This window comes from Apteryx mantelli, chromosome 24 (genome assembly GCF_036417845.1).
Source record: "Apteryx mantelli isolate bAptMan1 chromosome 24, bAptMan1.hap1, whole genome shotgun sequence".
Lineage (NCBI taxonomy): Eukaryota > Metazoa > Chordata > Aves > Apterygiformes > Apterygidae > Apteryx > Apteryx mantelli.
Genome location: NC_090001.1, coordinates 5,577,840 through 5,588,004, shown reverse-complemented (window position 1 = coordinate 5,588,004; position 10,165 = coordinate 5,577,840). Strand labels below are relative to the sequence as shown.

At 52.9% G+C, this 10,165-nt stretch overlaps 1 pseudogene; it reads right to left on the bottom strand.

Annotated features, from left to right (window-relative positions):
• Nucleotides 1–259: 259 nt before the first annotated feature.
• On the bottom strand, nt 260–9,088 carry LOC136994121 (olfactory receptor 2D2-like; annotated as a pseudogene).
• Between the last annotated feature and the right edge of the window lie 1,077 nt (nt 9,089–10,165).

The following is a 10,165-nucleotide window of genomic DNA, read 5'->3' as shown; positions in this document are numbered from 1 at the left end:
TGCAGAAGAGGACCTGGGGCTCTTCATGAGGAAGCTGAAGAGGAGTCAGTAATGCACCTCGGTGGAAAACACCATCAACCGAGATGTGACTCCCAAGGCCCCCTACTGCAGACAGAAAAAGGAGTTGAGATCCGTGGGGAACCTGACCCCTAAGCCACGAATTTGCCCTCACTAGAGAAAAAAGATGACAAGGTTGCAAAATTTCCCACCGGTAGCAACACTACTTTATTGTCTTTATTTACACAATAGTGCACAACTGCTATGAGCTCCGGGTGAAAGCCAGAGCTTTCCTGAGTGCTTTTCTGAGGGCCTCCCTGACCTCCCTGTTCCGCAGGCTGTAGATGAGGGGATTGACCAGGGGCGTGAGGACGGTGTAGAAAAAGGAGAACACTTGTTGAGCTGCCTTAGCTGGGGGGTTCTGGGCAGCATGTAGACAATGATGAGGGTGCCATAGAAAACAGTGACAACGGTGAGGTGAGAGGAGCAGGTGGAGAAGGCCTTCTGCCTGCCCACGCTGGATGGGATCCTCAGGATGGCAGCTATGATGCACATGTAGGAGGCCAGCGTGAACAGAAAGGGGAGGACCACATCCAAGAAGCCGAATATGAAAGCAACGAGCCTGACCTTCCTGGTGTCACTGCAGGCAAGCTCCAGCAATGGGGTAAGATCACAGAAGAAGCGGTCTATTGCCTCGGGGCCATAAAACTTCAGCTGGGCCAAGAAAGGAGTCACTGCTGTAGGGATAAGGAATCCCATTAGCCAAGACCCAGCCGCCATCTGGAAACAGACCTTCCAGGTCATGAGGCTGGCATAGAGCAAGGGCTGGCATATGGCCAAGTACTGATCGTAGGACATCATGGCCAGCAGGTAACACTCTGCAGCTGCAAAACTGCCAAAGAAATAGAACTGAGCAATACAGCCCTGAACGGAGATGGTCCTGTCCCTGGTCAGGAGGCTGGCCAGCAGTCGAGGCAGGATGGTGGAGCTGTAGCAGATCTCCAAGGAGGACAGATTGCCCAGGAAGAAGTACATGGGGGTATGAAGATGCCGGTCTGCAACCACCAGCACAACAATGAGGATATTCCCAACCACACACATCAAGTAGATCATGAGCGAGAGGAGGAAGAGTAGTCTCTGGAGTGCTGGGATATTCCCCATTCCCAGCAGGAGGAACTCCATCGGTGATGTCCCATTGTCCCATTCCCATTTCTCCATCAGCATCATAGATCTGTCTTTCTTTTTCCTGCTTTCAAGAAGGAGGCCTGCAAAAAAAGAATATTTCTTTCTGTATTAAAACATTGGATAGAAAGTTTTTGCCAGAAGAATAGTCATGCGATTCTGCACTCAGAGGAAAAAAAAAAAAAAAACACTAAAGAATCCCAGAGTCACAGAATAGTTGAGGTTGGAAGGGACCTATGCAGACCATCTGGTCTAACCCCCCTGCTCAAGCAGTCAGCTACCGCAGGTTGCCCAAGACCATGTCCAGTCAGGTACTGAGTATCTCAAGGATGGAGATTCCACCACTTCTCTAGGCCACCTGTTCCAGTGTTCAACCACCCTCACAGTGAAGAAGTTTTCTTATGTTCAGATGGAATTTCCTGTGTTTCTGTTCGTGTCCATTGCCTCTCATCCTGGCACTGGGCACCAGTGAGCAGAGTCTGGCCCTGTCCTCTTGACACCCTCCCTTCAGATATTTATACGCATTGATAAACTCCCCCCTAAGTCTTCTCTTCACCAGGCTGAACAGTCCCAGCTCTCCCAGCCTCTCCTCGTATTACAGATACTCCAGTAACCGCAATCATCTTTGTGGCCCTTTGCTGGACTTGCTCCAGAAAGTCCATGTCTTGTACTTGGGAGCCAGAACTGGACACAGTACTCCAGATGTGACCTCACCAGAGCTGAGCAGAGGGGAAGGATCCTCTCCCTTGACCTGCTGGCAATTCTCTTCCTAAAGCAGCCCAGGATACTGTTGACCACCTTTGCCACAAGGGTGCGTGGCTGGTTCATGTTCAACTTGTCCACCGGGACACCCACATCCTTCTCTGCAAAGCTGCTCTCCAGCTGGTCAGCCCCCAGAGTGTGCTTGTGCATGGATTTATTTCTCCTCAGGTGCAGGACTTCACACTTCCATTTATTGAACTTCACGAGGTCCCTGTCTGCCCGTTTTTCCAGTCTGTCAAGGTCCCTCTAAATGGCAGCACAATCACCTGGTGTATCAGCCACTCTTCCCAGGTTTGTATCATTTGAAAATTTGCTGAAGGTACATTCGGTCTCATCACCCAAGTCGTTAATGAAGATGTTAAACAGTATTGGCCCCAGTGTTGACCCTGGGGGACACCACTAGTGAGTGGCCTCCAGCTGGACTTTGTGCCACTGATCACAACCCTCTGAACCCAGCAGTCCAGCCCGTTTTCAGTCCACCTCATGGTCTACTTATCTAGCCACATTTAATCAGATTGTCTATGAGCATGCTACGGGAGGCAGGGTCAAAAGCCTTACTGAAGCTGAGAAAAACAACATCCACAGCTGATGGATGAACATCCATTGACATTCCCTTTATTGGCTCCATGGTGAGAAACAGGATTTTCCAGAGGGGAAAACCACTCATCTGAGGAGCATCCCCTTTTGACCACAGGCATGAGCTGCCCCACTGAGTTACTGTCTTTATACTGTGACATTAACAGAGAATGTCCTCCTGCTCGAGCTGAGACAGCCTTGTTAACCGTGTTCAAAGTTATCCCCTTAGCACCCAGCTGAGATGTCGAGGAAAGAGATCCTTCCACTCTAAGGCCTGAAACAGATATTGCAGAGAGGGGAAAAAGGAAATCCCACTCCCAAAAGGACTCCTCAGGTGAAAGCATATCATGCCAGATACCTTTTCTCCTTGCACAAAAACAATCAGCCCTGCAAAGGCGGAGTGGTCCTGGCTCTCTGTAGCTCTTTTTGGAGGAGAAAAGATTGTTCCTAGACAGCCCAGCTTTTTACACGGACATAGCTCCGATCAAGGGTTTCAAGCAGAGATGCACAAAGGACTTCACAGTGGACTGTCTCAGTCGATAGCTAGAATCTCCTCATTGGAGCCTCTCTGGGGAGAAAAGTGAGAAGAAGAAACTTTTTGCAGGGAGCAAGGGAAAAGCACAGGGAAGGTCATTGGCTTGACATCTTTTCCTCCTCAGCGGTGGTTCCGGAGGGTTCAGGGGCTGCCTGCCTGAACACCGCAGCCCAGCAGCTGGACCTCAGCATGGACAGCTGTGCTCATGGGGCTCCCTGCTCAGCACTGCTGGGCACTGGCAGGGGGGGCCCCAGTGTGCTGGCGTGAGGGGGACAGGAGCAAGGTCAGAGGCCTGGCAATGCCCAGGATATGCCTGAATGCATGGTCACGGAAAGTCTCTGCCTGAGACACGCAGCCCTCCGCCCAGTGCCCCTCCTGGGGGGGTTCACAAAAACAGGGAAGGAGAAAATCATTTCCCTGATGATTCCCTTCAGCTGCCATTAGACCTATTACAGTGACTTAGAGACACCAAAGGCAGACACCCAGCTTGCCTAGAGAGTTCCTGGGAGGGATGAGTCCCTCCAAACAGCCACACTCCCCCAAACTGACTTTACACTCACCTTCTCAACTGGGATGAATTGCTTCTGCAGGTGATAATGACAGCGTTAGGAGAGGTCACCAGCATCGCTACAGAATGGCTGACATCCCCAAGCCTCTGCCTGGGTGGGTGAGAGTCAGTGCTGAAAAATCTGAGAGTCTCACACCAAAATTACAGGTCTTTGAATGACGGAGAGAAGAAAGATAGACAAGAGACAGAGACAGAAAAACAGGGAGACAGAGAGGCAGCAGAAGGGAAACAGAGATCGAGAGCAAAAGAGACACAGAGAAGGAGAGAAAATGATAGATGGAAGGAGAGTAGGAAAGACTCCCTGCCCAGACTGTTCCTCCATCCCGGCTGAGGTGGGTTAATGCCCCGGGGTTGGCTCCAACACACCAACAGCCCAGCCGTAAGTCAGCATTCTCAGTCCTGCTCCAGGATCTCTGCTCTACAGTGCCAGGGACTCGGGTGCGGGGGGAGTCTGGGGGAAGGAGGGAGCTGGGTGGGGAGACAAGAAGGAAAGGACAGGACTGAAACTGTGGTCTCACTCGCAAACTTTCCCTTTGCAAACACCCAGCAGCAAAATAAATAGCACCCTGACTTGTCTCAGGACATCTAGCACCAACCTCCAATTGTCGGCACGCAGGGGTGACCTCTGCGCTGATGGTGCCTCAGAATGGCGATCAAGGTTGGGGTTCCACCCTCTGCAACTTCCCCATCACATCCTTGTCTTCCCTGAGCTCTCTGCAAACCCCAAATCAAGGCTCAGGCTTTGGCCTGCCATTGCCATCTTCTTCCAGCTGTTCCTGCAGGGAGACCCCAGAAGTACCAGAGAGTCCTGAGGTTTATAGCAGAAACAAATCTTTGAAGGTTCCTGCCACAGCTCAGCTCTCCCCAGGGACTGCAGAGAGTGAGCAATGCATAATTGGCTCTCAAAGGAGACTGAAACCTCTGATTTGGTGAGAACTTTGTAAATTCCTCCGGCAAGGCTTCCTTTCTTCATACTTCTGGGTCATTTCAACTCTGGGTCATGCTCTTTTGAAAAGGAACTGAGGAAGGCAGTGCTAGGACTCCTCCAGTCTCATGAAGCAGAACCAGGGGAGATGCCATGACATGGGATTCCCTTCCCCTCCCTGCAGACAACTGTCTATTCACTGACTCTCTCAGGTTTAGAGAGCCCTGATCGCCTGACTTGGTCCCTCCAGCCTCCCGCAATGGTCAGCAGGGAGGAAGAGGCTGAACCACAGGCATTTCCTCCCAGCCATGGAGACTTGCCCTGGGCAATGGGGTGAGTCCCCCTGGGGTGCCAGGCTCTGTCTCTCCCCGAGGGGAGAGAGCCCCCTAACCTGTCTCCGAGGCACTGGGGCCTGGCATGTTGGGGGTTGAAAGGATCAGAGCTACTGACATGTCCTCCTGGTTCAGGCCCATCTCTCCTTCCTGGAAGGTGCCCAGGGACCTCCTTTGCTCCTGTTGTGGCACAAACGTAAGCTGCAGGAGGTCTGGTTCCTCTTAATCGTGTTGGACTTGTGTGTCATGAGACGCAGTCTCTTCAGCCACTGCCCTGGCTGGAAGGGGAGGGGAACGTGGACTCATGGATGCAGACATTTGTGCTGTGGCTTCTAAGGACAAGAGACATTTGCCTCAGTGGGAGGATTGGGTTTTTTTTTATGAGAATCACAGTCATTTCAGTATAAGTGCCAACACAGCTGTGCGCACTGGAGCTTGACGCATGCTCTCCTCATCCCTTCAGGAGTGCTGATGTGCAGGAGACCTTTCCCTCTCCCTAGCCCTTGTAGTGTGTCTCTGGCCTCCAGCTGCCTTTTGGGAAGTCTGGGAATCACCTTGAAGCTCTGTGTCACATCTCCACACTCTCTCAGCCTTTCTCTAGTACCCAGGAGTGTCAGAAATGGTCACAGAAACATGTATCATAAAATCAAATAATAATTTGTGTTGGAAGGGACATCCAGATGTCCATAGTCCCACCTGCTGCTCCAGGAAGGGTCAGGTTGACGTCAGACTATGTCGCTCGGAGCTTTATCCCATAAAGCCTTGAAAACCTCCAAGGATGGAGATTGCACAACCTCTCTGGGCAACCTCTTCCAATGCTTGACTACCCTCCTGGCGAAACAAATGCTACCTCTGCCCAATCTGCACCACTCTCCCTTCAACTTCTGCTTGTTGTCTCTTGTCCACCCACAGTGCACTACTGTGAAGGGCCTGGCTCTATCACCATTATAACCACATCATAGGTATTGGGAAGCTTCAATTACTACCCCCAAAGCCATCTTTTCTCCAGGCTGAACAAGCCCTCTTCCTTCAGCTCTCCTCACAGGGCAAGTGCTGTAACCCCCTGAGCTTCTTCATGACCCTCTACTCAACTCACTCCAGTTTGTCAATGTCTTTTCTATATTGCGGGCCTGAAACTGGACACAGTAATCTAGAGTGCTCCGGTGTGCACTCTACTGTGTCTAACAAGCACTGAGTCATGGGGAGTGATCACCTCGCTTGGTCACACAGCCCAGGATGCTGTTGGCCTCCCTTGCTGCATGGGCACACTGCTGGCTCATGTCCACCTTGCCGGGCACCATGACGGCCAGCGCCTTCTCCACAGAGCTGCTCCCGGCCAGTCTGTCCCCAGCCTGAATGACTGCAAGAGGTCTTCCTTCCGAAGGGGAGGATCTGGAATCGTCCTGTGGTAGTCTGTGTAAATATACAGACTAGGTAATCTCTTTGGGGGTTCACCTGCTGTTTGGCAATTTAAAAGACAATCTTTGCTGAGGCCTAATGTGGATGTTTCCTAACTGTTCTAGCACTTTCCTTCACAGATGAGCTGTAAGCAGAGTCACCAGTCAAAACCGGATCCAAATGGCCTTGAGGTGCAAGGGATGTGTAACTATAGCATTCCATAAAAGGAAAAGTTTTTGATTATGACTTTTGATGGGTTAAAATGTTTCTCAAATATGTGAGAAAGTACATAAAAGGCCTTGTTCCTGGTGGCATGCAGAGACCACACCGGTGAGGCTTATTGTCATCACTGCCACCATGCGCTCTCTCCTATAACTAGCTATAGTAAATGAAGCTTCTGTTGTGATGTAACCCCAAAGTACTGAGAATTTCTTAGACAGTCCTTTTCTGAATTCCATGAGGATCCTGTTGGCTTCTCTTGTGGCCTCTCTAGGTCCTTCTGGATAGCTGCCATGTCCTTGAGCATATAGACCAGTCCTCCCGATTTCTTGTCATGTGCAGGCCTCTCCCAGGTGACTGATAATGTTGTAAAACAGGGCAGGTCCCAGGACAGACCCCTGAAAGACTCCACTTCTTTATGGCCCCCAGGGACAGTACAACCCATCCTCCCCTCTGTTCTGAGCACAGTCACCTAACCAGTGTTTCGTTCATCTGGGCATCGACCCACCTAGGCTATCACGTCCTGACTTTCATACAGGACTATTGTGGGAGACTGTGAAAAGTCCTGCTAAAGAAAACTTTAAGTGGCATTCACTGCTCTCCCCTCCTCCACAAATCCAGTTGTTTTATCCTAGTAGGCAATCAGGTTTGTCAGGCATGATTAATCCTTGGGAAATCCATGATGACGGTTCACAGGCACATTCTCCTCTATGTGCCCAGTGGTTTTCCAAGAGGATTCACTCCATGATTTCCCCAGGGACTGAAGTGAAGATGGACTGAACAAACAACCAGCCTGCTGTTCCTTGGATCATGCTTTTGGCCTTTTTTGAAGAAGGGTGCAAACTTTGCTTTCCTCCTGCCATTGGGAAAGGATGCTGTCCAGTTTTCTCAGCATGGTCAGATGCAGCCCGCGGAGTCCCATGGACCTGAGATGTCGAGTTCTCACAGCTGAGTCAATCCTCATGCACTGCTGGATCCTCATCCACAGTTCTCCTTCCTGAACTTTTGCGCTAATCACAGAGGTCTTCCTCAGCATTCTGTGTGTCCACTCTCACTAGGCCTCCAGCTCCATTCAGCAATGGCTCCACTGTTTCCTTTTTCAGCCTTTGACTACTCATGAAGCCACAGAAGGTTTCCTGACAGGCAGCAGGGCCTGTGGCAGGAAGCGCAAATTCATGTGGCAATGGGCACATGTGCAGAGGGACACACAGCACCCATAGCCATGCATTTAGACCCTTGGACATGTGAGGAGAGCCCCTGGCTCTCCCACTAGCCTTACATCATCAAAACATGGCAGAAGCTTCTCAGCCAGCTGCAGAGCAACGGGGTTGGGCCCCTTCATTTCCAAGTAGCTGTGGATGCTTCTCAGCAACATCAGGCTTTCCACACACATGTCCCTGTGAGCACCCTACAGCCACTCCATGATGTCTAGGAGGAGGCTCTGCATTTTTCCTTGCCTGTGTGAAAGACAACTTCCTTTTGTGATGCAAGGAAAGACACTCCGGCTGCCAAAAGTGCTGTGGTTGCTGATTTCCCATCAGGGCTCAGTGTCCAGGGCCAGGAATCTGCACACACCATGGCTTGGCCACAGAGGGTGCAGTGCAGAGAACAAATCTCCAAGTGGGCCCTGATATATGGAGGACCTCCTCTGTGCGGAGGAAGGCTGCTGCCTCTAGGCCCAGGAGCAGCTGGCTGCATTAGCCTGGTCCTGCGTTCTGGCTCATTGTCCCTCTCAGTGGGAATCTGGGCACAGCATTCTCACAATTGATGCCATTTGGAGCTGCCTTGCTTGGTGCTGGGACTGGATCTCTGCCTGGCACAGCCGAGACATGCCAGCAGTGGGAGCTCTTCCCAGTGGGTGCTGGTGCCTTTTTCCTTGTGCAGCACAGCCAAGCGCCTGGCATGAAAGACTTGGGGCAGCTGAATGGGTCAGCGGGGAGTTGGGAGCAGCCACCGCACCTCCCGATTACCAGCAAAGTCCAAGCCACTGGGTGACCCACCACCTCCTGTCAAGCCCCAGGCTGCCAGCATGGCTTCACTCAGCTGCCTTCCTGGGTCAGCATGACCATCATCGGGGAGGTCTCATGTATCATGCAGGCTCTGCCAGGGTCCCTGTCCCAGGCCTTGCTGCCTGCCCAGGTTTTGCAGGAGCCCTACTCCAGCCCCTAACTTTGCCCCAACCCTAGCCTGGGTTTCCAGCTTGCTGAGCAAGGTCGGCAGACGCAGGGACAGTGTAGGATGGAGATTGCCTGGGCATAGCCAGCCTAGGTGTTTGCGTGCAGAGAGGCACAAGCAGGATTCAGCAGCCCTGTATGCTGGCAGTCGGAGGTCTGGCACTGGGTATGTTGTATCCATCGGCCCAGGAGAGGTCTCTGCTTGGGGGCACACCGGGAGGGGAGAGGGGACCCAGAGAGGCAGGTGCCAGCCTGGGGCAAGCGAGGCCTCGTCTGGTAACTCACAGGCAGGGGAAGAATGTGGGTGTTGTCTCTGTCGGGGCTGGACTGCTTGCGCAGCAGCTGGTCCTCCAGCAAGCTCAGCAGCTCCCGCAGCATGTCCATCGCAGCCGTGGGCTTAGCCATCATCACCTTCCACATGGTCACAGCAGTGCTGCAGGCCCAGAGCACTCTCTCAGTGGTGCCTCCTTGGCCACAGTGCCATAGCCTGGGCAAGCCCTGGAGGTTCCCGGCTTTGCGGCAGCCCTGCCCCTGCCAATCCCCTCCTCACTGGGAGCCCCAAGAGAGTTCTGCCCAGGCAGGCAGGACATGACCAAGCTGAAGTCTCTTGTGGGGCAGGCAGGGAGCATGGCAGCTGCGCTCTGGGGCTGAAGGCATGGACACTTGGTCAGCTCTGGCTCCTGAAGGCCTGCTTGGTGCACCAGGGCTGGGAAATGGTGGGAGAGACAGACAGCCCTGTCCCTCGGGGGTGTCCTGGAGATCTCCTTGGCTCTCACCATCTTTGGGCCCTTCTCCCCATGGGATGAGCTCTCAAGGCTGATGGGCGCCACATCTGTTGCAGAGTGGGGAGCAGTACAGCAAGCTCACAATCACCTCATCAGGGTTCGAGGAAGCCAGCTGGCAAAGGGTCCTGTTTAGGGCGACCCAGGCTGCCAACTCCCTGACGTACTTCAGGCTCCTGTAGAGGCACCTTATGATCTGTGGCACCTGGAAGAGACATGGGTGAGAGTGGGGCTGCTACCAGAGAGCAGCCATTACCCCAGTCCCCACTGAGATCTCCTTCCCTCTCCATCACTCCCCCCACTCCTTGCTGCCTTCAAAGGCTGTCGGGTGCCCAAGAACCCTGGGTCTGGCGGGGAAAGCAATGCCCCAGAGGGCTCAAGCCCCAGGCACACCAGCCGCAGGCTGCTTACATCTTCCAGCAGAGAGACAGTGTCCAGCATGAACATTTTTAGCATGTGGGTAGCCACCACCATGCTGCAGGTGCTGCAGTTCCTCATGCCCTCAATGGCTGTGACAACAATGTCTGTCCTCTCAGGAGGCTGCAGGTCTTTCACAAACAGCTATGGGAGAAAGGAGGTGAGGGAAGAAATGCCACACTGCATGAGACAGAGGAGCGGGGCAATGCTGGCACCCTGGCCCCAGGAGAGCTGGGAGTAGGTGATGTGCTGAGCAGTGGCACCGTGGGGCATGTGGACAGAAGGCCATCAGGCCAAG